The sequence below is a fragment of the Tasmannia lanceolata genome, unplaced genomic scaffold, assembly GCF_043159265.1.
Source record: "Tasmannia lanceolata isolate RefF3 unplaced genomic scaffold, GAP_Taslan_0.1 ptg000023l, whole genome shotgun sequence".
Taxonomy (NCBI): Eukaryota; Viridiplantae; Streptophyta; class Magnoliopsida; order Canellales; family Winteraceae; genus Tasmannia; species Tasmannia lanceolata.
This window is the reverse complement of record NW_027518700.1, coordinates 36,664,683-36,688,896: the sequence shown is the minus strand read 5'-3', so window position 1 is coordinate 36,688,896 and position 24,214 is coordinate 36,664,683. Positions and strand designations below refer to the sequence as shown.

The window sequence follows — 24,214 nt, the reverse complement described above, 5'->3', positions numbered from 1 at the left end:
ATTTTTTTGAATGGTCTTCTTAGTGTGCCCTTTACACCAATGTATTATGAATTAGAATATCTCAAACTTCTACCACTAGGTGGGGAAAAATAGGCAACTTTACAGGGTAAAGAAGACGACTTTAGGGATAATGTTGAATTTTGATAATATTTTGAATTTTGATTACTTATTTTCATAAGATGATATCTTATCAAATGAGATTTATGACTTAATCTTATATGTCATCATTTTATGAATCAAGACTGATGTTATTGATGATGCCATACATCCAATGTATAAAATAAAATGGCATCAGATATGGCAATGAGTGATGTTCTTAAAGGTCAATTCATTGATTGAGTGATGTTCTTAAAGATCAGTTCGTTGTGTTTGTTACAAAAAATGAAGGTTAGGTTCACCCCTTGCAACGAGAGAAGCTATAAATCCGAAAATAAATGTACTTTAGTGTTGGAGGTTCCACGGAGGTGATGCTCCTAAGCTAAAAACTATATCTATTAAAGTTCTTTTTCAGACTATTAGCACATCATCCACTGAGAGAGCATGAAGTGCTTGTAACCATAGTTGCCAGGTCGGGAAACAGATGCGTGCAAAACGTGAAACGTTTGGAAAAATTAGAGGGGAAATGAGAAAAAATAGAAAAGCGCATGTCAAATGCGTTGGGAAATGTTTGGGAAACACTAGGGGAACGTACATGAAACCTAAGGGAAACATGAATGAAACTTACATGAAACCTAGGGGAAACGCATAAGAAATGTGATGGTAACACACAGTTACATGTGAAAATGCTTGTACTAGATATAAGAAATTTAACATAAGCAAATCAAGTACAATTCGCAGTGATAAATATGCTTTTCATAACATATCAACTATAAAATAAAACAAAAGCAAATCAAACCACTCTATTACAATTAATCGTAATATTTATGCTAAATAATAATACCACTCTAGTATTTTTTTTGAAATTTGACAATTGTACTCGTACCGTGAAAATTACATTGGGGATTACACTTGGGACCAGGAGTCCCCTCATGCTTTAACATAGTATGATAGGTTAGGGTATACCCTAAGCCAAAAGAACAAAACTAAAATACCCACAGATCCACTCTTAACTATAGATACTATAGATTGACTTTTTCTTTATACCATACCAAAAACTCCACCCCAAAGACTCTAGCAACACCATGAACCAAGAACACTTGTGAATCAACACGAAATGCTTCCACCACTATGTACCTAAAATACCTATCCCCCTCCTACTGATTAAAAAAACTATAACCATTTCTAATCTTTGCGTTCTTCCCACGGAGATCTTGAAAGTAACTATGCCGAGCATTTCTCCAACTCCTCCATGATGTGCCGGATTTGGAAATCCTGCATTTCAATCAGTAATTCCTTCGGAATCCGATCCAGGTATCCAGAGTTTTTTCTGCCAGCGATCCTTTCCTCCACCAGCTGGATGCCTACTATCTTGTTGGCTTCCCAATTCAGCCTCCTCTCGGCCCTTTCCTTATTCAACATGAATTTGAAGAAAGGGTTCTTATATAGCGGTGAATGGGTATCTTCGACCGAGCCAGTCCCACAGAGCCTATACAAGGTGAAGGGGTAGTCTTGAGCCTCTAACTTGAATGATTTCCACTGTTTCCGAAGAAGGTCTCCCGACATCTCCTTCTGAGTTGGGTCATTGATGAGATCCTTCTCTTCATTATAGACCATCATCTTCATCCTTTTGAGAATATTTTCTAAAACAAGAATCTCCATGAATAGTCGTTTGCTCCTACCACCAGTGCAAGAAGAAGAGTCGTTATCCATACCTGTTTGATTGAGAGAGTCCCAAGAAAATCGAAAAAGCTCTCCTTTTCGCGACTGACTTCTTATCAAGAAACTGAACTAATGAAGCCCTAAAATTCCAGTCCCAGGACCTTATAACTACCTGCTACTAAAAATCACTCAAAACATGTGGACGCGCAGAGACAGGTGGCTTAATTATGGAATAAGGCCCTATCCCGAATGTCAAAAAATAATAAAGAAACAAAACTTCCACAACACGATATAGCCTCTATTAACTCCCTTCTACTGAAGGTAGTAGGAGGGATCCCCAAACCCAAGAGACTACTATCTTCTAGAAATTGGGGGAGGCTACTAGAGACTTATCCATAAGCAAAGCCTACCTGGGTGAGTGGGCAAGAAGTTTAATAACTTTTGGAAGCCGGCTGCTGCTTTTGTCCTTACTCCTCCTAGAGAAGGTCATGAATATTTCTCAAAAAGTCTCGTGTTAAATTTTTCTTTTCATCTTGACACCCTGGCCTTGAGTCCAAGAAAGCTTTTGCCAGAAGAAATGTTCCTTACCCTAGAATAAGGACCAGCTTTTTCACTCATCCTGGAGGGCAGATCCAGCCACGTGACTTTCCGCCTAGGGGCAGGAAGGCCATTTGACTCAGACCCCACCAGAGACGGGCTAGTCTGACCAAAATCCTTGTTTCCAGGTTCAATCACGGCTTTCTCAAGGCCTATTTCAGATCCAGCCTTGGGCGGCGTGTCAGTGAGCTTTGATTGGTACTGTTTGAAATTCGAATTCTGTAAGGGGTCTGAGAGGCCATTGGAAATGCAGCCCTGAATCTTCAGGGGGTCTTCAACCGGTGACAACAAAGAAGGCTGAAGATTGGTTGTATATTAACCTATTTTTTCTGGGATTTCAACCCCGATGGTGTAGACATTATCTAGGATCCTAATTTTAACAGAGGAATCTGAAATCTTCCATCCGGGAGCTAGTATTTTGGCCGAAACAAAGCTCATACAATGTTAGTGACTACCTTCCATCTTTGTTTCCAGTACTTACCAAACAGATTTCCTATAGCCTCCACCATTGATATGGCCCAACAATGTAAAGGGATACCATAAAACTTGACCCATAGAGCTTCCTCTCCTTGAAGAAGTTCCTTATTCCATGTTGAGAGGGAAAGCAATTGAGTCCCAAGAGCCTCGAATCCCTTGGAGAGGATCTGTAAGGCCTGCTATTTTGATTCAAACATAAAATGGACCTCATCCTCCGCTAGGATGCATGGACATTGTAAGGATGAAATATCCCAAAACTTTTGTGCCCAAAGCCAAAAGTCCTCTAAAGATTAATTATGTTATTTCTTCTTCCCTATCAGACAGGCTTTGAGGGTTTTCATTCGAATATCCACTTCCCTACCCGAAATGGATAAGATCGAGGTCTCTCCTTCCTCATGTGAGCAAATTTTACCAGTTTCGGGCCACCGATCACCCTCCCCATTATCCGCCTCCGGGCGTGGAATTGGACTAGAACGAGATACCCATTTAGAAGGGTTTCTAATCTAACGACACCAACGTTATCCCGCCAGGTGAAGTTGAGATACTTATAGGGAGAGCACAACCAACTCGCAAGGGTAGTACCTACTCCTGATTTAGCTCTTCCTTTGAGGAATCCTCCCCCCCAAAAAAAAATAAAAAATAAAAAATAAAAATAATGATACCGATTTCCGTCTGGTTTGCATGCAGATTTTGCATTTTTTCCGCCAGCTGAAATTATGATAATGGCAATAGAGACACTGCCCATCCTCCGGCCACACCATATGCTCGACCTAGCCTTAGTCTCACCCCTGGTCACTTGCTGCATAACTTTTTTTAGGTCTCTAGTTAAGACATTCAAAATCTGCCTTTAAGTACGAAACCTTGACGTCCATTGCGTCGGGGTTCGTTATTCACCCAAGTTGCCAGCCGGTGCCTGAACTCGCGGGGAGTTGCGGGCACAGAACTTGCAAGCCTGGATGTGAGGGGGTGTCACTAGGCGCGCTAAGGTCCCCACGCCCAAAATGATAGTTGACAAGTTCACACCACTCTAGTATTACTTCCATTCATCTGAAATCCAAGTTTATTAAAAGTCTAATATTAATATTAATACCACTCTAATAATCCAAATTGATTAAAAGTCTCCAAATGGTAAGGGAGATTTGGAGTAAAGTGCTTAGCAAATTTAGCATCTCTTAGGCCTTCCCGGCTAATATTTTGGACCTCTTTATTGGATGGTCTGCTGTCCCATGGAAAAGAAAAGGAAAAGTACTTTGGACTCTTTGTTTCCTAGAGACTAATTGGGTGAAGTGGAAGGAAAGAAATGCTAGAGTTTTCAAAAGAAGCTCTAAAAACTTAGCTTTTCTTTTTGTCAAAGTTTTTGCATTAACGATTTCTTGGGCCAAAGCTCTTCATAGCTCCATGTTTGTTTCTAGCTATGATCTGTGGGATAGGTGGAAGGAAGTTTGCGAGAGAGTGGAGGTCAAGCAGAAAGTTGTTTCCTCAATGCTTAGGACACCAAAATATCAAACCATGAACAAAGAAAGGCATGAGAGAAAAGCATATTGGCTAGTGATTATGAGACCCCAATTGTTAACTGGAAGGGACACCAAAGGCCTCTACCCTTCCATCATTTGGATCGATAGAGAGGGAGGGCAGAGCTTTTGGTTTCATGATGGACTCCCCTAAAAAAGCATTGGCGCACATGTAAACGAGGTGCTCTACCTAACTGTGCAAGTACGGACCCCCTTGCTTCTGGTTTTGTTAAACTTAACTTTGATGGCTCTAGTTTGGGAATCCGGGCCCTGCTGGGATTTAGGGAGTTTTGAGAAATGATATTGGGGAGGTTTGTTTGAGCTTTTGCTGGTCCCATAGGAGTAGCGGACGCCGTGGAAGCTGAGGTGTGTGTCGCGCATCAAAGGTTTGAGACTCTTAGCAAGATATAGCATTGAGAAGGTCGTGGTGGAAGGGGACTCATTAAATGTCTTTCGATGGCTTAATGGCCTCCATAAGCTGCCGTGGAGATTTGATAGTTTGTTCGATGAGATGCTTGATTTAGTCAAATCCTCCAATGTAGTGTTTCATCATGTGCGCCATTCCGCCAATGACGTGGCAGACAGCCTTGCAAGGGTGGGCATGTCCTTGGAGTCTTTGGCGCTTTACGATTCTCTTCGGCCTTGACTTCCCCCGCTTTGTATACTCTTTTATAGTTGTTTTATCTATCTTTGTACGGACCATCCCGGTCTGCTTTTTTTATTAATAAAATTGGTAGCCTCTTTACCAAAAAAAAAATACCATGACCATCTATATCAAACCCAAGTTCCCACAGAATATAGGTCAATGGGAAATTGTCAGGCCAAATTTAATTAAATACATGCCCGATAACTATTAAAACATCCAAAACATACAACTCAACTCAACTCAACTAAGCCTTTGTCCCAAACTATTTTTTTTTTTTTTTTTTTTGGGGGGGGGGGGGAGGGGGGGGTCGGCTAATGAATCCTTTAGAAAATTTTCATGAAGAAGGTGAAAGAATCTATGCAGGTCAAATTGACTAAGTCTAATCCTGACACTAGTTGGGTTCGTTTACATGGATCATTTTCTTCCATTCTCACCTATCGAAGTTATGTTCTCTTTTATGTTCCTAGCCATCAAGCCTTTCCTCACTGTTTCTACCCAAGTTGTTTTCGGTCTTCCCCTACCACTTTTTACTCCATCAACTTGGCATGAGTCACTTCTTCCCACTGGAGCATCCAAAGGCCTACGTTGAATATGCCCAAATCATCTTAAGCGGTGCTCTCTCATCCTCTCCTCAATTGGTGCCACCCCCACCTTTTTACGAATGTCTTCATTTTTAATTCTATCCAACCTTGTGTGGCCGCACATCCATCTAAGCATTCGTATCTCCGCTACACTCATCTTATGCACATGCTGCTTCTTGGTGGCCCAATATTTTGAGCCGTACAACATGGCTGGCCTCACAGTTGTCTTATAAAACTTTCCCTTCAACTTGGTAGGTATTTTACGGTCGCACTGAACTCCTGAAGCATGCTTACACTTCAACCAACCTGCTCTTATTCTGTGGTTAACATCCTCTTCAATTTCTCCTTCCTTATGCAGGATTGAACCAAGATAGCGAAAGATATTCCTCTTAGGTACATCCTGTCCAGTCATATTTACTATATCCTCGCCCCGCCTCTCAGTCCTACTCAGTCTAAAATCTTTGGATTCCAAAGTAGTTCTCCATAACTCTAACTTAGCATTAACTCCTGCTTTGGTTTCGTCAATTAATACTATGTCATCTGCAAATAACATACACCATGGCACCTCACCCTGGATACCCTCTTTGAGTTCATCCATAACTTGCGTAAAAAGATAAGGGCTTAGAGCTGATCCTTGGTGCAGTCCTATTGTAATTGGAAACTCATTAGACGTGCTATCCGTAATTTTGACACTAGTTATTGCTCCATCGTACAGATCCTTAATCACATCAACATATTTAGTTGGCACTTTTTCCTTTCAAGGACCCACCACATAACACTCCTGGGAACCACCCTATCATATGTTTTCTTCAAATTAATGAAAACCATATAAAGGTCCCTTTTATTTTCTCTAAATATCTCCATTAGCTGCCTAATTAAGAAGATAGCTTCCATAATCGATCATCCGGGCATGAAGCCAAATTGATTCTCTGACACCTTAGTCTCTTTTCTTAGTCTATGCTGAATTACCCTCTCCCAAAGCTTCATGGTGTGACTCATTAGCTTAATTCCCCGATAATTGGTGCAACTCTGAATATCCTATTTTTTCTTATAAACAGATACTATTGTACTCATCCTCCACTCATCAGGCATCTTCTTAGTCTTCAAAATATTCTTAAGTAATCTAGTTAACCAAACGAAACCCACATCACCCAAACATCTCCAAGTCTCAATAGGAATACAGTTAGGCCCCATATCCTTAATTAATTTCATATTTTCCATAGCTACTCTTACCTCTGATGCTCGGATTCTACGAATAAACCTCCGGTTTGTATCATCAAAGGCATTATCAAGTTCTCCCAAATTCGCTACGGGTTCTCCATTAAACAACTTATCGAAGTAACTTCTCCACCTCTCTTTAACCCGTAGGATTTGAAGGTTTTTTTTTTTCTTTTGAAAATTGACAAATATCTTCATACCAGCAAAATATACAATGGGGTCTAGTAGTCCCACTGGATGTACATAGTATGAATTGCCCAGGAGCATTCTCCTAGGCCCAACAGAAAACCCATTCCCCCTAGTGCTATGTTATTTTCTTTACGTTTTCTTTTACATTTTTCCAAATCACCGAACAAATTCTTCAAGCACAAAAACTCCCCATAGAAGGCAGGTGTATTTCCAATCCTTCTTGGGGGATGATCATGGTATTTGCGTTTCATTCCACTGTGGGCTAACTTCGTCTAAGATCTTCCAAAGACCTTCAAACAGCAAGGCCAACTTGCTTTACTATTATCCAACATTAGAACCCCGAATCATTAGAAATCCCAGCTCGAGATGGTCTAAAGACCTAAAAATTTTGGTCCAGAGCAACCAATAAAAAAAAGGAGAGGATCCCCAACTTCTGACTTCTGAGAGCGTTAAGTTCCCTTCTACCTCTTCCTGGGGTATTTCCTTTTTTTAATCTGGAATTCCTTTTTCCTATGTCTAAGAACATTTTCTTTGTTTTTTCAATGTTTTCCCAGTATCCTATTCCCAGGTGATCCCCAAATTTTGTCATTTTTTCAAACTCCTCAGAGGTTACCCTTTCTTCTGCGTCAAGCGTTACTTCCCTTCCTCTTCTGAGGTCTCCTCGCCATGATTCAACATTTCCCTTTATGCCTCAGAAGTTTCCATCCCTCCTACTAATAGTTGCTCTCCCCTCTCAATGCAAGATTTAATTTTCCCACTTAGTTCCACTTGTCATATTGGATCCTTCATCCAGGGGGATTATTTCCTTCTTCTTTGACATTTCTCTAGCCCAATTAGCCTCCGGCCATTCATTACTTACATGCCGATTCTTTTCCTTACAATGATGCTTTGCTGATTAGGCCGAGGGACGCTACCTTCATTCCCTCGGACTGGTGGTTCTGAAGGTCTGTCTGCGAAAGCCGCGACATCCTGCCTAATTTTTGAGATTTGGAGTTTCTTGAATTCTTTTGCAATCTCGCTTCTCGATGGGGATATATCATAAGAGCTTCCCTTTTTTTGTCCCCGACCTTTTTTTTTGATGCACCCTTCCTTTATTATACTTACCCCTTCCTTCCTCCTCTTTTGAGAGCCGCGAGTCCCATCTGAAGGTTTAATTCTAGCTAGACTTCTTCTGTCTCGTTCTCTTGTTCCGCTTATGGTTTAATATTTTGGCTGAAATACCGAAATTTCGGATTTCGGCCAGGACAAACTGAAACTGAAATTATAAGAATTTCACCAAAATTTCCATCGAAATTTCATATTTTGCCGAGGCCAAAACCGAAATTTCAATCCTTGGTTCCACGCCTACCACCCCAAACAAAATCAAGAATGCCTTGTTGTCTATTGAATCATGCATGCGTAGGCGCATTAGTAGGTGATGTCGTCACCGTTGCAAGCATGATAAGTGAATGCAATGGTGGCTGTGATGGTTTTGCTGTAACCGTTTGTGGCCTCAATGGACCACACCATAGTTGCTAGGTCGGGAAACGGATGTGGGAGGCGAAATGTGTGGGAAAGGAAACACATTGGGAAACTTCTAGGGGAACGCATGAAACCTAAGGGAAACACTAGTGAAACGTACATGAAACCTAAAGGAAACACATTAGAAATGTGATGGTAATATACATTGACGTGTGAAAACGCTTGTGCTGGAATCTAGATATAAGCAATCTAACATAAGCAAATCAAATACAATTCAAAGTGATAAATATGCTATTCAATTTTCATATCATATCAATTATAAAGTAAAAGTTTAAAACATATGCAAATCAAACCACTCTATTACAATTAATCGTGACATATATGCTAAATAATAATACCACTCCGTATCTCTTCCAATCATCTGTATATGCCAAGTTCAAGTCCATTAAAAGTCTGTTCACAATGCCATGACTATCTGTATCCTACAAAATACAAGTCAATGGGAAATTATCAGTCACATTTAATTAAATACATGCCCCCAAAGTCCAAAACTATTAAAACATAAAAAATATCTCTATGTAAAATTTCTTTTCCCCTTAGAATCTGAAGGTTTACCTCTAGCTAGACCCCGTATGCCTTGTCCTCTTACTCTACACCCACCATCACAAACAAAATCACGAATGTTGTCTAGTAAATTGTGCATCCGTAGGAGCATCGGTATGTGGTGGATATATGGTCGTCGTGTCAGGCATGATGAGTGAAGGCAATGATGGCTGTGGTGGTCGTGCTAAAACTGATTGTGGCCTCAATGAACCATACAATGATGGAACCTCCGATGTAACAGGTTCTAAGGGCTCATCAAGACTTTCCAACCGCATATCCTCTAGCCTAACAACAGAGTCATCAATCAAAGTGAGCTCGGGATTTATATCCCACTTGCAGTGTGGTCCGTCTTTGTAACTTCTAGTAAACCTATGAAAGATTAAAAATAACTAAAAAATGTAAATAATTGTAACAAAGTAACAAGTTGTAATAGAAATATGAATTAAATGATAGGTTAAAAAATTAATAAGACAAGAAAAAACTATTAAACAAAGAAAAGAAATTACCTCAAAAGTAATCTCAAGTTTTTTTATTTTTTTTGAAACATAACATGTCTATTTATAATAACAAGTTGTACAAAGTTTGGGGACAAGTAGTCCGACCCCATTACATAACATCACGAGCTGCCAAGGAGGAATCTCCAATGGCCCAAAAGAGATTAAAAATGAAAAAACACCATCAGTGAGATCTTTAAAACTCCCGTTTGAAGCCCCACATTGCACCTCCTGCAGAGACCATCGTGATTGCAATCACTTCCAAAAACAAAAAAACCTTGGTCTCAGAAACACACGAGACTTTCAATACCAACACTCCAAACATTTTAATTTTCCAACCTTCAATACCACCACTAGCCAAGGGGCAATCACGAGCAGCGAAGGAACAACTTCACAAAGTCCCTCAAGCACCTCTCGGATTGCAGTACTGATCATCCCCATCAACCTATCAAATGAAGACCTAAACCTAGGAAACAAATCTAATCTGCAAATCCCAAAAGCTTCCAAAATCAGGTACCCTTAATATTCCTCCCATAGAAATAACACCTACAGAGCATATGCACAACAACCAACAGACAAACAACACCACAGCCCTCCCAAAAAGTTATAGACAGACCCAAGAACCCCTTATCAATCCATAAGAGCATTAAGCTCTCTACTACCTCGCCCCGGTGTTTTCCCCTTTATTTCTCCCGCATACCTCTTCTCAATGTCAGATAGCATTTTCTTGGTTATTTCTACATTCTCTTCAAACCCAATACCCAAAACACTTCCCATCTTTGGGATCTCCTCAAATTCATTTGACAGAGCTGTATCCTCTTACTCCGAGATTTCCTTTTCCACCTTAGATTCTTGCTCAGCTCTTAAATGGCACGTCTTGATTTTACCGCTGAGATCTGCATCCTAAGAATCTCGAGGAAACACAGGTTCACACCAAGGGGTCTCGCTAGCCTCTTCTATGCAGTTATCTCCTCCTTTAGAACCTTCTTTAAGAGCTTTTTCTTCTTCCTCCAAAGCTTTTTTAAAATATGGTAATTCATAGACCGGAATACAACACTCTTCTAATGATTTCTTGCCAGGAAGCTCTTCAATCTCCTTCTCCTTTCCTTTAGCCTCATCCTGAATTTCTTCCATTGAAGTTTCAGATATTCGATGGCAACTTCCCGCTTTGAAGCCGACTCCTGGCGCTTTCTTTCTATTATGACCCACTCTCTTGAAGATTTGTTTTTCTCCAACACCCAGACCCTCCTCCCGTGTAGCTTGCCTTTTTCCTTTAAACTCCAAAGGCTCCTCTTCCTCGGAAGAAGAGGAATCCCCAGACATAGCTTTCTAGCATTGCAAGGAGGCTGGAGACGAACTTTTGTTTTTTCCTAACTCGTCTATCAATATGACTTCCTATAACCTTCTTCTTGTAGAGAAAAGGACCGCCCCTATTGACCACTGGCAACGCAGGGTTGTAATAATTATCCTCAAACCTATATTCACCGTGCATACTAGAGACGTTTTTCCTACGAAATCCTTTCATATTTTGTCTTGGGAACTATTTCCAGCTGGAGGACGCTTAATAAAAGGTCTCTGTTTCGTCCAGAGCGCCTTAATATATTTATCTTTGAGATTTCTGACATCCTTTACTTCGGAACTAGGGCTAGGTTTCTATCATTCTTTTTATCCTTTTTAAAATCCCTTCTTCTTTGGTTATTTGTTCTAGATTTGCCACGTGTGTGCGCATTTAATTCCTTTTGTTTTTCCAAATCCGCTAGCCCGCCTGCTTCTCTTCCAGCTTTTGGAGGCCTTAGCATGCTAGCCAATGATGTTTCAGCTCGATTAGACCCCAATTCAAATTTGAATTCTGGATTCTCCAACTGCTCATTTCCTTTCTTCGGAGCTAGCATTGATTTTCCTTTTCTCGCTTCGCTGGAGATAACCATCTCCTCCGATGTCAATATACCAGAATAGGATTGATCCCCTACCTCAGAATCGGTTATAACTCCCAGACGGGACTTACCATTAATGTTCTTTTCACTATTAATAGATCCATCCAATGTTCTGAAAATCGGAATCGTATCGTAAATCGTAAGTGGGGTCGAATCGTAAATCGTAAGATTTTTCAGGTTTATATATAAAAATCAGAAATAAATAATAAAAAATAGGAAAAATTATAAATAAGAATAAAAAGAGTAATTATCAATTTTCCATTCAAAACCATTAAAATAAATAACATGAAATGCTTGATAACCACTTAACCGATTGTCATGATTAAAATTAATTAACCATTCATTACCAAAATGGCAAAATCCATTCATTCTCTCTATAACGATCTCAAAAAGATAAAAAAAACTTAAAGTCTCACATATGAACCACAAAACAAAACATGAAACATATCATGATTGTATAAAATATAGATCGTGGATGTCGTCGATCCCATTCACATCCTCATCATTATCTTCGTCATCGGCATCGGTAGTTCTTCCCTCAATATTAACACCCACATCTCCATCATCTGTGTCGGAAGCAGAACCAAATTCTTCTTCATCTTGCAATTGGCGCTTGTCCTTCCTTTTGTTGAGGTTTCTAACGCCTTTTACATTTACAAGAATGAATATCAATAAATCATGTATTTAACTCTTTATTACTAAGAAAAGAAATTACAAATAACTTACGTCTTTTCTTTTGTTGAGGCGCATGGCTGGAGCCGGCGCCCGTCTCATCTCCTGTAGCTTCTTCCACAAAACATTCACCCATATCCAACCAAGTCGTGTCTTCTGGAAGCACAGGTCCATCCTTTTCCGTTATCCACTCATCGTCCGAGTCCATGTCAGATAACGAAATAGGATCAAATCCTTTGTTGACCTTCCTCTTTGAATTGCGAACTCGAAGTTGAAGATTGTATTTGACAAAAACAAGTGCATTCATCCTCTTTTGTTCGAGTCAGTTTCTTCTTTTTGAATGTATCTAAAATAAAAAAAGTTAATAATAAAAATTAAAGGGATACAAATAAAAAGATACGAATAAAAAAAGTAGACTTACTAGCATTTACCTGCTCAAATGTGCTCCAGTTGTGCTCGCAACCGCTAGCACTACACGTCAGGCTTTCAATTCGAATTGCAAATTTTTGCAACTCGGGACATTCATCTCCAAAGGCGTCCCACCATAAACCTATTTTTCCAAAAAATAATTATGATAATTTCTAAATACATAAGATAAGAATTCAATTAAAAATTTTTAGTTAAAGAATTTACCTGGTAACTGTTCTTTCCTCATTAACTTTGCCATTTCCCGTCCAAAGAGATCCTCTGCTTTCTTGAACTTATCAATTTGGTTACTAATTAACACCCTCTCTTTTGAACTTGGAACCATTCTTTCTAAGCAATCCAATAGCCCCACCTTAATTTCAATGTCCACGTCATTTGAAGTCTCATACTGAAACCGCGGATTTAAAAAATAACCCGCTGCGTGCAAGGGCCTATGAAGTTGCCTGTCCCAACGTTCATCAATGATATTCCAAATTTGCTCATATTTCTTCTTTATGTTGCCCAAATTCTTTGCAATGGCTTCTTTAGCTCGGTCCATAGCCTCATAAATGTACCCCATGGCAGGCCTCTCATCTGAATCTACTAAGCGTAGGACTTTCACCAATGGGGATGTGCATTTCAAACAATAATACACTCTGGGCCAAAATGTGGAATCGCCTAACACAATTCCGCATATCTTGCTCCCATCGGCTTTTTTGGAATATGGGCTTTTTTGCCAATCATCCGAGGCAAACATCTGCATCAAGCCCGCCTTTCTCTCTCTTAGACTCTTCAATGTCAGGAAGCACGTTGCAAAACGTGTCACAGCTGGCCTTGTCAATTCCCATTTCGTATGCTTACGCATTAGATGCAAAACCCAACTATGATTGTAAATGTATACTGTGATCATCCTGGCCTTTGTGATGGTCTCTGCATGGGTTGGTAATTTTCCAATGTCTTCAAGCATCAAATCTATGCAATGAGCGGCACAAGGAGACCAAAATAATTTTTTCCTCTTCTCCATTAACAACTCCCCTGCTCTCACATATGCAGCCGCACTATCCGTGATAACGTGGACTACATTTTCCTCTCCCACTTCTTCCACAACCGAATCAAGTAGAGCAAACAAGTTATCTGCATTTTTTGAGATATCAGAGGTATCTACTGATCTCAAAAAAACTGTCCCCTTTGGACTATTAACCAAGAAATTAGTAATGGATCTATTCACCTCATCTGTCCAACCATCTGACATAAGCGTGCAACCCGTCTTCTTCCATTCTTTCTTATATCCATCCATCATAGACTCTATGTTCTCTACTTCTCTTTTAAGGAATATATTCCGCACCTCATGGTAGCTTGGGACTTTTAATCCATGTCTAAAATGGGTTATGGATTCAACCATGGCGTCAAAAAACGGGCATTTAACAAGGTTGAAAGACAATGCATTCGAGTAAAAGAACTTTGCTATGTTTTGGCAAACTTTATCCCTATCCCCCTTTTTCCAAATTTGATTGATAGTTGCTTGCTTGCCGGTTTTTTTGTCCCCACTCACCACAAAATCATCCATTTTCCTCTTCCCTCTAGCAACACGTGCATTCTCTATTTCCTCTCTATCTTGATAATAGAAGTCCGGCCGCCCCACATCATACTTTGCACCATCTCTTTTCTCCTTCTCTTCTTCATTTTCCTTCAATAGTAACTTAAATTTATCAACAACGTCATCCGGATTTTGTGTACAAGCAGCTACATTCTGTTTTGTACGTCCCAAATGATGCTTCATTCTAAATACACCCCAGAATACTCTTTCCCACAATAATTACATCGTAATCTTGTCTTGTTATTAGGAACGGCCGTCGTACAATGCTCCCATGTCACATCGACTTCTCTAGCCTTAACTATCTTTCTTTATACTACACTTCAAACTTCTCAAAGAAATACAAACTTGTAAATCCAATGCTTGAAATAAAAATAGATGACAGAAGGAAAAATAGCCTTATAGTTCCACATTAAACCAATCCAACAGGCAACAAAAACACATTAAAGCAATCAAATAGCCCCAGTGCAATCCAATACTGAAGATTTTGAACTCAAAATTAAGGGCTCTGACGCTCTGTTTGTTTTGGATTTTAAGAACTGATTGGAGTCCTATCGGTTCTCAAAATCCAAAACAAACAGAGCCTAATCAGTTTTGGACTCTAAATCAGTTCTCAAAATCCAAAAGAAACAAATTTGACCAACAAAATACAATCAAATTTAAGGCTCTGTTTCTGTTGGATTTTGTGAACAGATTGTGAGTCCATAACATGTTATTTGACCCAAATTTAAACATTAATTTGGCTCTAATAATCAGTTTAGGACTCGAAATCAGTTATCAACATCCAAAACAAACAGAGCCTAAGGCCCTGTTTCGATTACAATAAACTTTTTAGAACTGAGTTTCAAACAATCCAAACAGGGCCTAAAATCCCATAACAGTTTAAGAACTGATTGTAAGATCAGATTGTGAGTCCATAACAGTTTATTGGCCCAAAATTAAACATAAATTTGGGTCTGATAACACAAAATCAGTTCTCAAAATTCAAAACAAACATCGCCCCAAAAATAGTTACAAAAAATGATATGTTTGTTTTGGATTTTGAAAACAGATTGAGAGTCCATAACAGATTATTTGGCCCAAAATTAAACGTAAATTTGGGTATGATAATCAGTTTTGGATTTTAAGAGCTGATTGGAGTCCAATCGGTTCTCAAAATCCAAAACAAAAGGTGCAAAAATGAAAAAGAAAAGAAGGGGAAGGGAGGACCGTACGGAGGAAGAGGAGAAAAAAAAATGAGGAGCAGAGGAAGAGGAGAAAAAAAAATGAGGAGCAAAAATGAAAAAGAAAAGAAGAGAAAAAGCAGAAATGAGGAGCAGAGGAAGAGGAGAAAAAAAAAAAAAAAACGTACCTGGTCTTCTTCTTCTTCTCCTTCTTCAGTGGAGGAGGACCGTACGGTGGAGGAGGGGTAGTCGACGGTAGAGGCGTAGAGCCGTAGAGGGTTTCTGCAAAACCCTAACTCGTCGAGAAGAAAGAGTGAGAAAAAACATGATTTTGGGTTTTTAAGTTGCTGTGGCTGTGGGGCCCACTTTTTTCCCAAAAAATACACGCTTAATTTGAATCGCACGATTCACGATCAAATCGTACGATCAAATCTAAAACCGATTCAAATCGTTTTGCATACGATTCGATTTGAATCGTACGATTTGAATCGCAAATTGTACGATTTTAATAACATTGGATCCATCATCTAGCATGGCCATAACACCCATAACACCTATTAAATAACTTCTATTCTCTACCTTTAAACTAATAAATGGAGAAAAGTGTTTCAATATGAGGTGAGGACTCTAGCTTAAGCAAAGGCCATACGATGGTCATGATACCCTGACAATTTAACTTGAAGAACTTGTCCTAAAACCCTACCTAACGCTTCAACTGTTGAGTGTTGAGGAAGTCCAAGCATGAAAATGAATATTATCGAACCTTATCCAGATACTCTTGGCACCTGTATGAAAAATCGGATTCCATTTATGTAACGAGGCGATGTGACACCCCAAAGCATCCCCTCCTTGTTGAAGGACCCAGCTTGCTTGATTCTCCGATTCAAATCTGAATAGAATCTCCAGAGGATTGATTACAAAATGTTTTGTGAGTTGAGGGATATTCCATGACTTTTTGACCATTCTCAGACCTCCTCAAGCTTCCATTTAGAACCTTTCATACAGCCCACTAGGCACATTTTGAGGACCATCTTCCGATCCTCAATCTCTTTACCAGAGACGCTAATTTTCGGAATACGAGAAAACGACCACTGATTCCAGATTTTAGAACAATCTCCTCCATGCTGCAAGTCGGGGGCATTTGAGTGCTCTTTACATCAGCTATACCTTTCTCTCTAAGTAGTAAACACTTCCTGCAACAACTACGCCTTCCAAAATTATATTATCCACAGTGCTTACATTTCTAGTCACCTACAAGAGCCTTATCTGGACCAATGTCTATTCTTGCTCCTTCACCCATTGAACTGATTTTCCCCTTTCTCTTGAGAAGTTTCTCAGGTCAAATATTGGCCTCTCCTCATCGCTTCCCGATCCATAGGCAAGGAACGAGGAGAGATATTTATACTCTTCCCATTATCGAGTAAGATGAGGTTTTTTCTACAGCAATCTCTATGAATCTCCAAGGCTTGAAGAGCATAAAAAACTGCGTAACCACCTTCTATAAGATCCAGGCAAACGTCTTTTAAGCTCTCGATCCTATAGCCACAGTTGCAGACACCCCATCCAATGTCACTACATAGACAAATAATCCCCGGGGATCTATCTCGCTGGTGACTAAAAAAGTCTTGGATCGTCATCTCACAACCACTCTCTCATGGAATGTCAAAATTAATCACAAGTTTGAATGAATATAAATCAATGTATTTGCACAAGCTGAATTCAGTCGATTTCTTTTAACATTGTGGATTTAGATACGTGCTTCATACCTTCTCAACTGATGATATATGCTAATATTCTGAGAAAAATCTTTAATAGCCATAGTTTTTAACTTAGGAGTATCGCCTCTGTGAAACTTACACCACTCAAGTACACATATCTTTGGATTTCTTGCTTTTCTTAATACAATGGGTGAACCTAACCTTCCTTTCTTTGCAATAAATCTAATAAATTATTCTCAAAGGACATCACCCACTTTCATATCTGACGTCATTTTTTACATTGCATTGAACGCATGACAGCATTAGCAACATCATTATCTTGATCTAACAAATATGACATAAAAATTATATTATAAAACTCATTTCGTATTCTACCACTTTATACAAATAAGTAAGCAAAATTAAAAACAAGGGAAAAATACAGATACACCTCCTCAACTTTCTGACATTTTCAACTATAACCCTGACTTTTAAAAGTCACCAACTACAGCCCCTGAGGTTTCAATTTGTATAAGGTAGACCCCCTCAGTTGACGGCCCGTCCACATATAGGAGGGTTAAGATGGTCCTATGGAGCTGACTTTTTGGGCACACTCTATCTATGTCATCCAAAAAATGTGGGCCCACTGTGTTTTTGGTAGTGTTTGGATTCGGGTATAGGTTTGGAGGGGAGTATGGGGTCTTCATTAGCATTGGTAGTGTTTCAAAAGAGGGGGTCTACCTTATACAAATTGAAACCTTAGGGGTTGTAGTTGGTGACTTTTAAAAGTCAGGGTTAGAGTTGAAAATGTCAGAAAGTTGAGGGGGCGTAGCTGTATTTTTCCTTAAAAGTAATTTATAAATGACAATCAAAATTAAACCTTATACTCGGAGTCACCCGTTTTCCTCCACCGGGTGCATGTAGCTTTAGATATTCTGGATCATAATATTTGGGTGTAAGGGCATATGCTAGGGAAGAAAGGTCGACATTCATCTTGTCCCATCCCGAGCTAATAAAGTCGTGAATTATTTTATAATTCTCTTCAAAACCTTGTTACCTGTAAATTATCTTTAATTTCTCCTAGCATGTTATCCATATCCTCATACACGTCTCTAATCAAAGGCCCTTCTTGATCTGTAAATTTGATCATAAATTTGATCATTCTATAGATCGATTTTGTCATCGACAAAATGATTTGCACTGAATCCCAAAATGTATCAGACATCACCTCTTTCTTAACTTTTGTAGAAAGTCGTTAAGAACTTTCATCAACAAGTGTTTCTGTCCACGATCTCCATACATCTGACACCACTGTTTATAATAATGGTTCCCTAGCAATAAGAAGACGCTAAAGTAATGTAATGTGATGCCAATCTTTGCAACTTTTAATAACAAGTTTTGAGTGACATCTAAAAATGGCTAATGCTTAAAAATTATTGGTTATATACTTCACAATATCTTTTCCTGAAGTATATGTATCTTCAAACCAGAAGAATGCACGAGTCAAATCCTTAAATATCATATTTAAGGTGTGCACTACACACAGAGACCAAAAAAATAAGCGGATATGCTTTCTCAACATCTTGACCTACAAACTTGCAATTTGCTGCATTGCATGTAATCACTTGAGCAACATTCGACGGTCCAACGTTCTCAATAGCCGTCAGTAAGAATTCATATATGTTCTTCCCTAATTTTTCCACTGCAAAAGAAAAAAAATAAATCATGTGCTTACAAGAACATTGACCCAAATCAATTTGATACGAGTATGTTAATGAATGGTTTATTTTTCACACACGTCCATTCATTTGAAACAATTGCAACTCTATTTGGTTCCCACTTGTCTGTTATCACCTCTAAACTTTTCCTCACCCTCTCTTTCATTGTCAAGTAAGGTTGTCCTTGCTCTCTCATACGACAGAGCTTTGTATTCCAGTACTTGACTAATTGTAGAGACCTTCTCCTCCCAATACGACGACCTCAACACATTAAATGGAATTCCATTTGCAGCCAAGAACCTCACAGCCGTATAATTTACTACTTCTCGCTCTTGTAATTTAAAGGCTTTTGCAAGAGGACCTTGACTATTTCTTGATGTAGATGATTTATCTAACGTATGTAATGGGGCCGGTCTGTCAAGGCGTGATTTCTTCAATTTGGGTTCCTCCAGCGCATTCTCAAACTTCTTTACTTATCTTATGTTCTTGGCCTGTAGCTCTCTATTGTTCTAACAACTCGACAATAAACGATTCCTATGATTTGGCCTCTTGGAGCACCCATTAGATGGGCATGTACACGAGTGTAGGATCCAGGGTATAATGTCTGGCAATGTCGACATTTGAAGGCAATCGAACCATCATAACTCCTGCCATGTTAGTAAATATCATGGCTTGTGGCAAGGACAAGTTTCTTGGCTGGGAGAATCAGCCTCATTAATCTGACTATCCAATCCCCAGTTTACTTCATGTCGCTCTTCAAAATAACGATGGCAATTGCTAGACGGATTGAAAACTCCAAAGAGGGTTTTTATGGGAAGGTAAGGAGGCAAAAAGAGGTTAAACCATCTTGCTTGTTGGAATAAGATTTATAGTACTTGTTAGAAATTGAGTTAGGGTTAGAGAGGAAGAAGAAGAGGAATGGAGAGATGGAGAGTCTCCATAGGGCATTTAATGTGCAATGACTACAATACCCCTAAGACTACAAATAATACCTAAACTACCCTTACATGTTATTCGACACTCCCCCTCAAGTTGGAGTGGATATGCCATGGAACTCCAGCTTGGTTCAAAGAAAACTACAACTAAAAATAACAAAAAAGTACATAATCTCATACACACATCCAGCTTGAATAACACTCATCCTCAAGCTGGTGTGGTGAATACATAATGAAAGCATAATAAAAGATAACGGCTTCCGTGAGAGTACAATCGTCGAGATCAGTAGCCACAAAAAAGAAACAGCTCCCCCCTGAAGCAGCATGAGGCGAGAGTGATCAGAACAGGGCCTCCCCTTGAATGAAAGCCCGATGAACTGATCTGCAAACCACGAAGGATTGAACGGAGACACCTCGACAGGGAAATAGTAACGATCCATCGATCAAAAAGGGGCACACCAAAGGCGCGCACATGAGAAACGACGAAGCACCACGAGCAGGAACACCAGCTAAGCAGCACCACGCCAGTAGAAGATAACCACCGTTGGGGAAACTATCGGAGACAAGGTCGCCGGGGAAAAAGATAACCAACCAATGGTGGGGAAACCATCGTCTGGAGACTAGGTTGATAGCATGAACATCGTCGCCTAAAAAGAGTCGACCAACGATGGGGAAACCATGGCCCGGAAAAGACTGTCGCTTATAAGAGAGCTGGCCAAGGATGGATATGGAATCCATCGCCCGGAAAAGGAGAGAAAGGATAACCAACCAATGATGGGGAAACCATCGTATGGAGACAAGATCGACGGCCTGAACATCATCGCCTGAAAAGGAGCCGACTAACGATGGGGATACCATCTCCTGGAAAAGAAAGGTCGACGGGAAAAGACTGTCGCCTGTAAGAGAGCCGACCAACGATGGATATGGAAGCCATCGCCAGGAAAAGGAGGGAGAAGATAACCAACCAACGACGGGGAAACCATCGTCTGGAGACAAGGTTGACGGCATGAACATCGTCGCTTAAAAAGGAGCCTACCAACGATGGGGAAACCACCGCCCGGAAAAGAGAGGTCGACGGGAAAACGAAGCCGTCGCCTGTAAGAGAGTCGACCAACGATGGGGAAACCATCGTTCGGAAAAGATAAGGCATAAAGCCGGAAACTAATCCGTAAAACTACGCCAAGAACATGGAATGGAAACAACGAACGTGGCGAAGAACATAAGGAGAACACAACAACACCCCCGTTCGGGCGAGATGACATGAGCCCGGGGATGACAAGACAAGGAAACAAGAAAACAAGGCAGACGATAACAACCATGGAGGAGACGAATGAAGAACATAAAGAGAAGACAATAACACTCGCCCTCAAGAAAATACACAAGCACAAGAGAAAGAACAACACTCTCCTAAGAAAACAATACTAAGAAAAAGACAACACTCTCCCTAAAGAAAGATACAAAGAACTACATGACAAAACTCCCCCTCAAGTTGAAGGTCAAATACCTTCAACTTGCAAAGGAAAACATGACTAGTAAGGCACTACACCTCTCTCTGACATTTTATCGAACACTTGGCGTGCGCCCTGAAGAAGAAGAGAAAGGAACGAAGACAAATAAGACACCACATCTCTTTTGGACATTTCATCAAACACTTAATGGGCGCCTTTGACATCACAGAAAAGATAAAGAAGACAATCAAAGGAAAGAGATGACAAGAAGGCGACAACAAGACAATCACAAGAGAACAACAAGAAACAATACAAAACCCTCCCCCTCAAGTTGAGGCTAAAGGCTGTCAACTTGAAACGAAACGAAGACTTTCAAGGCACAAAACCCCTTTGAGACATTTTACCAAACACTTGGGGTGCACCTTGATGATGAGATGAGAAAGACAAAGGCCATAAGAGATAAGAGACAATGAAAAGAAAGAGATACAAGAAGACAACCACAAGACAGAGGACCATGGAAGACAACACAACACAACACGAGATAATCGCTTGAGTAAATGAGTAATCGCATGAGGAAGTTGTAATCACATGATACATTTGATAATCGCATGGAGCGATTACTAGAGAAAAGTAATCGCAAGGTTTGGAAAATACTTAATTGCAAGGAGGAGGAAAAGGTCTTTGCATCTTGCGATTAAGAAGGTTGGAGTATTAATCGCATCTTTAACAGGGGAGTATTAATCGCATCTTGCGATTAACAAGGCATCTTTCCAACTGGAAATGGGGGAGTAAAAGGGAGAGAGTGCGAGAGACCAAGAGAGAGAATGAGAGATTTTAGGGATATGATGAGGAGAAAAAGAAGGAGACGAGGAGATTTAGAGAGATTTCAAGAAGAAAAATAGAGTGAAAATATAGAGATTTTAGGGGAAAAAAGGGATTTGGTTTTCCGTGAACACACAGAGGAGGTAGAGTGGCATACATGAGAGAGTGCGTAAGAGCGAGAGATAGAAAGAGAGAGTGGCGTGATGAAAGGATAGACTTCTTCTTTCCTTCTTCCTTCCCAAGGATCTTTGCTCTGATACCATGTTAGAAATGGAGTTAGTGTTAGTCTCCACTCGGGAGCTCCTCATGTAAATGATGTATATATAGGCCCCAAATAGGGCATCCAATGTTCAACGACTACAATACCCCTAAGACTACAAGTAATAACTAAACTACCCTTGCATGTTATTCAACAGTACTAAAGAGGGAGGGTTGGGTATATATTGGCCCCAAATAGGGCATCCAATGTTCAACGACTACAATACCCCTAAGACTACAAGTAATAACTAAACTACCCTTGCATGTTATTCAACAGTACTAAAGAGGGAGGGTTAGGAAGTTCTGTAACCTAAAGGAAGCTAAGTTTGATGATTTTTTCAGGCTTCTTTCACTTCTTAAAAATTGCTACGACGAGAAATAGATCTAGTTCCCATATCCCAATTAACAGGTTTCAGTTAGATCCATGTTCAAGTTCATCACAACAAAGGATGGGCCAATCCTTGATGGCAGAACATTTCAAAGGCTCCTTTCCCCACATTCAATGCTTCTCTTTGACAACAATGCTTAGCAACTCAGTGGATCATTTTCGAATGAGGAGGATTGCACCTCATAAACAGATGTAGCTTTTGCAAGTATTGGGATTCGGAGGAAACTGTGGACCATCTTCTTAACCATTGCCCCCTATCATGCAAAGTTTGGAGACGCATGACATGGTTTGGTATGTTGTGTGTTATGCCAAAGATGATTTTGAAGCTGTTTTTGGATGGCGAATGTGTCCATTCGGGATCTTTGGGGAGAATGCTATGGCATATGGCTTTTTTGCAGTCATAGCTCATTTAAGGTGCTAATTTGGAAGATCAAAGAACATATTATCCAGTTGGATCTGGCTAGGAAAGAATTCTTTGGTTATGTTTTCCAGGATTTATAAGAAAATGAAATGATATTTTAAATAGCAACATTCCCTAAAAAAGAAGAAAATAAGCAGTGTGGAGAGCTTCCCCAATCAATGCAATCAAACTTAACTTCGACAGGAGTTCGCTTTGGAATTTGAGACCGGCAATAGTGGGATGAGTGTTTAGAAACCATGAAGGGGATGCTGTCTGGTCTTACTTACACTAGCTCGATTGGAAGAACCGATTCAAATGAATCTGAAATTTGCTCTCTTCTAACCAAGCTTAGGATCTTCACTAGAGAAATGTAACAAGTGTTGTACATTGAAGGTGATGCCTCCAACATTATCTCTTGGGTGATTGTGGTAATGACATGGGTTTGTGGCGGTTGGCTAGGTACATTGATGAAGTTAGAGACTATATGCAGAAATCATCCTTTTCGTTTTAGTTGTATTCCTAGATGCCCAAATGATTTAGTAGACTGCTTGGCTAAATTGAGTGTTCATAGAGAGGTCTCAAGTGGGGCAACCTTTGCCCCCCTATTTGTAATTTTTCTTATTATTAATATCACTCTTCGTTATCTTTTCAAGAAATAAAACAAGGAGGTAATCCTCTTCAATGGTAAAATACATAGTCAGCTTAACTCCCTTCTTAAGTGTCAACACCTCACTTATTGGCATAGTTGTTAAACTCTTACGAGTCGTACGAGTCAACTCTCAAGTCGAGTCGAGTCGTTGGGCTTTCCAGTCGACTCGCTTGGGCGACTTGCCTTTGTTGAAGACTCTTAGGAGTCGTCTGGTGACCCTTACGAGTCGAGTCGAAAAAATAACTCTTACGAGTCAAGTCTAGTCGGTGGGCCTTAGCTTTCTTGTTTTGATGCTTGAAAACTTGGAAATTGGAACTTAGAACTTAATCATAATTAAGGTAAATGGTATCTGAGCTCTCAGATAGGTTATCTGAGCTAGAGTCTCTAAATAGGATGGGTGTCTATGATGTTTGGGTTATGTTAGATATTGGTTGGATAGGACCTAACATAGATAGGGTCTCCCTTACAAATCATCTCCATAGGATCATGATAAGCGTTGATTTGTGGAGGTTTAAAATGGACGGCTAGAAAATGGGTCCATTTTGTGCCTGTACAGATCGAATGGTTAGGATGATTGTATGGAGATGGTTTCTTAG

The 24,214-nt window shown here is 39.9% G+C and overlaps 1 protein-coding gene and 1 pseudogene across 1 annotated transcript in view; one reads left to right on the top strand and one right to left on the bottom strand.

The window, feature by feature from the left end:
* The window catches only part of LOC143856181 (superoxide dismutase [Mn], mitochondrial-like), a 73,794-nt gene that overhangs the window by 8,522 nt on the left and 41,058 nt on the right, over window positions 1-24,214 (top strand). The gene's annotated exons all lie outside the window — the stretch shown is intronic.
* On the bottom strand, window positions 11,580-20,511 carry LOC143856605 (uncharacterized; annotated as a pseudogene).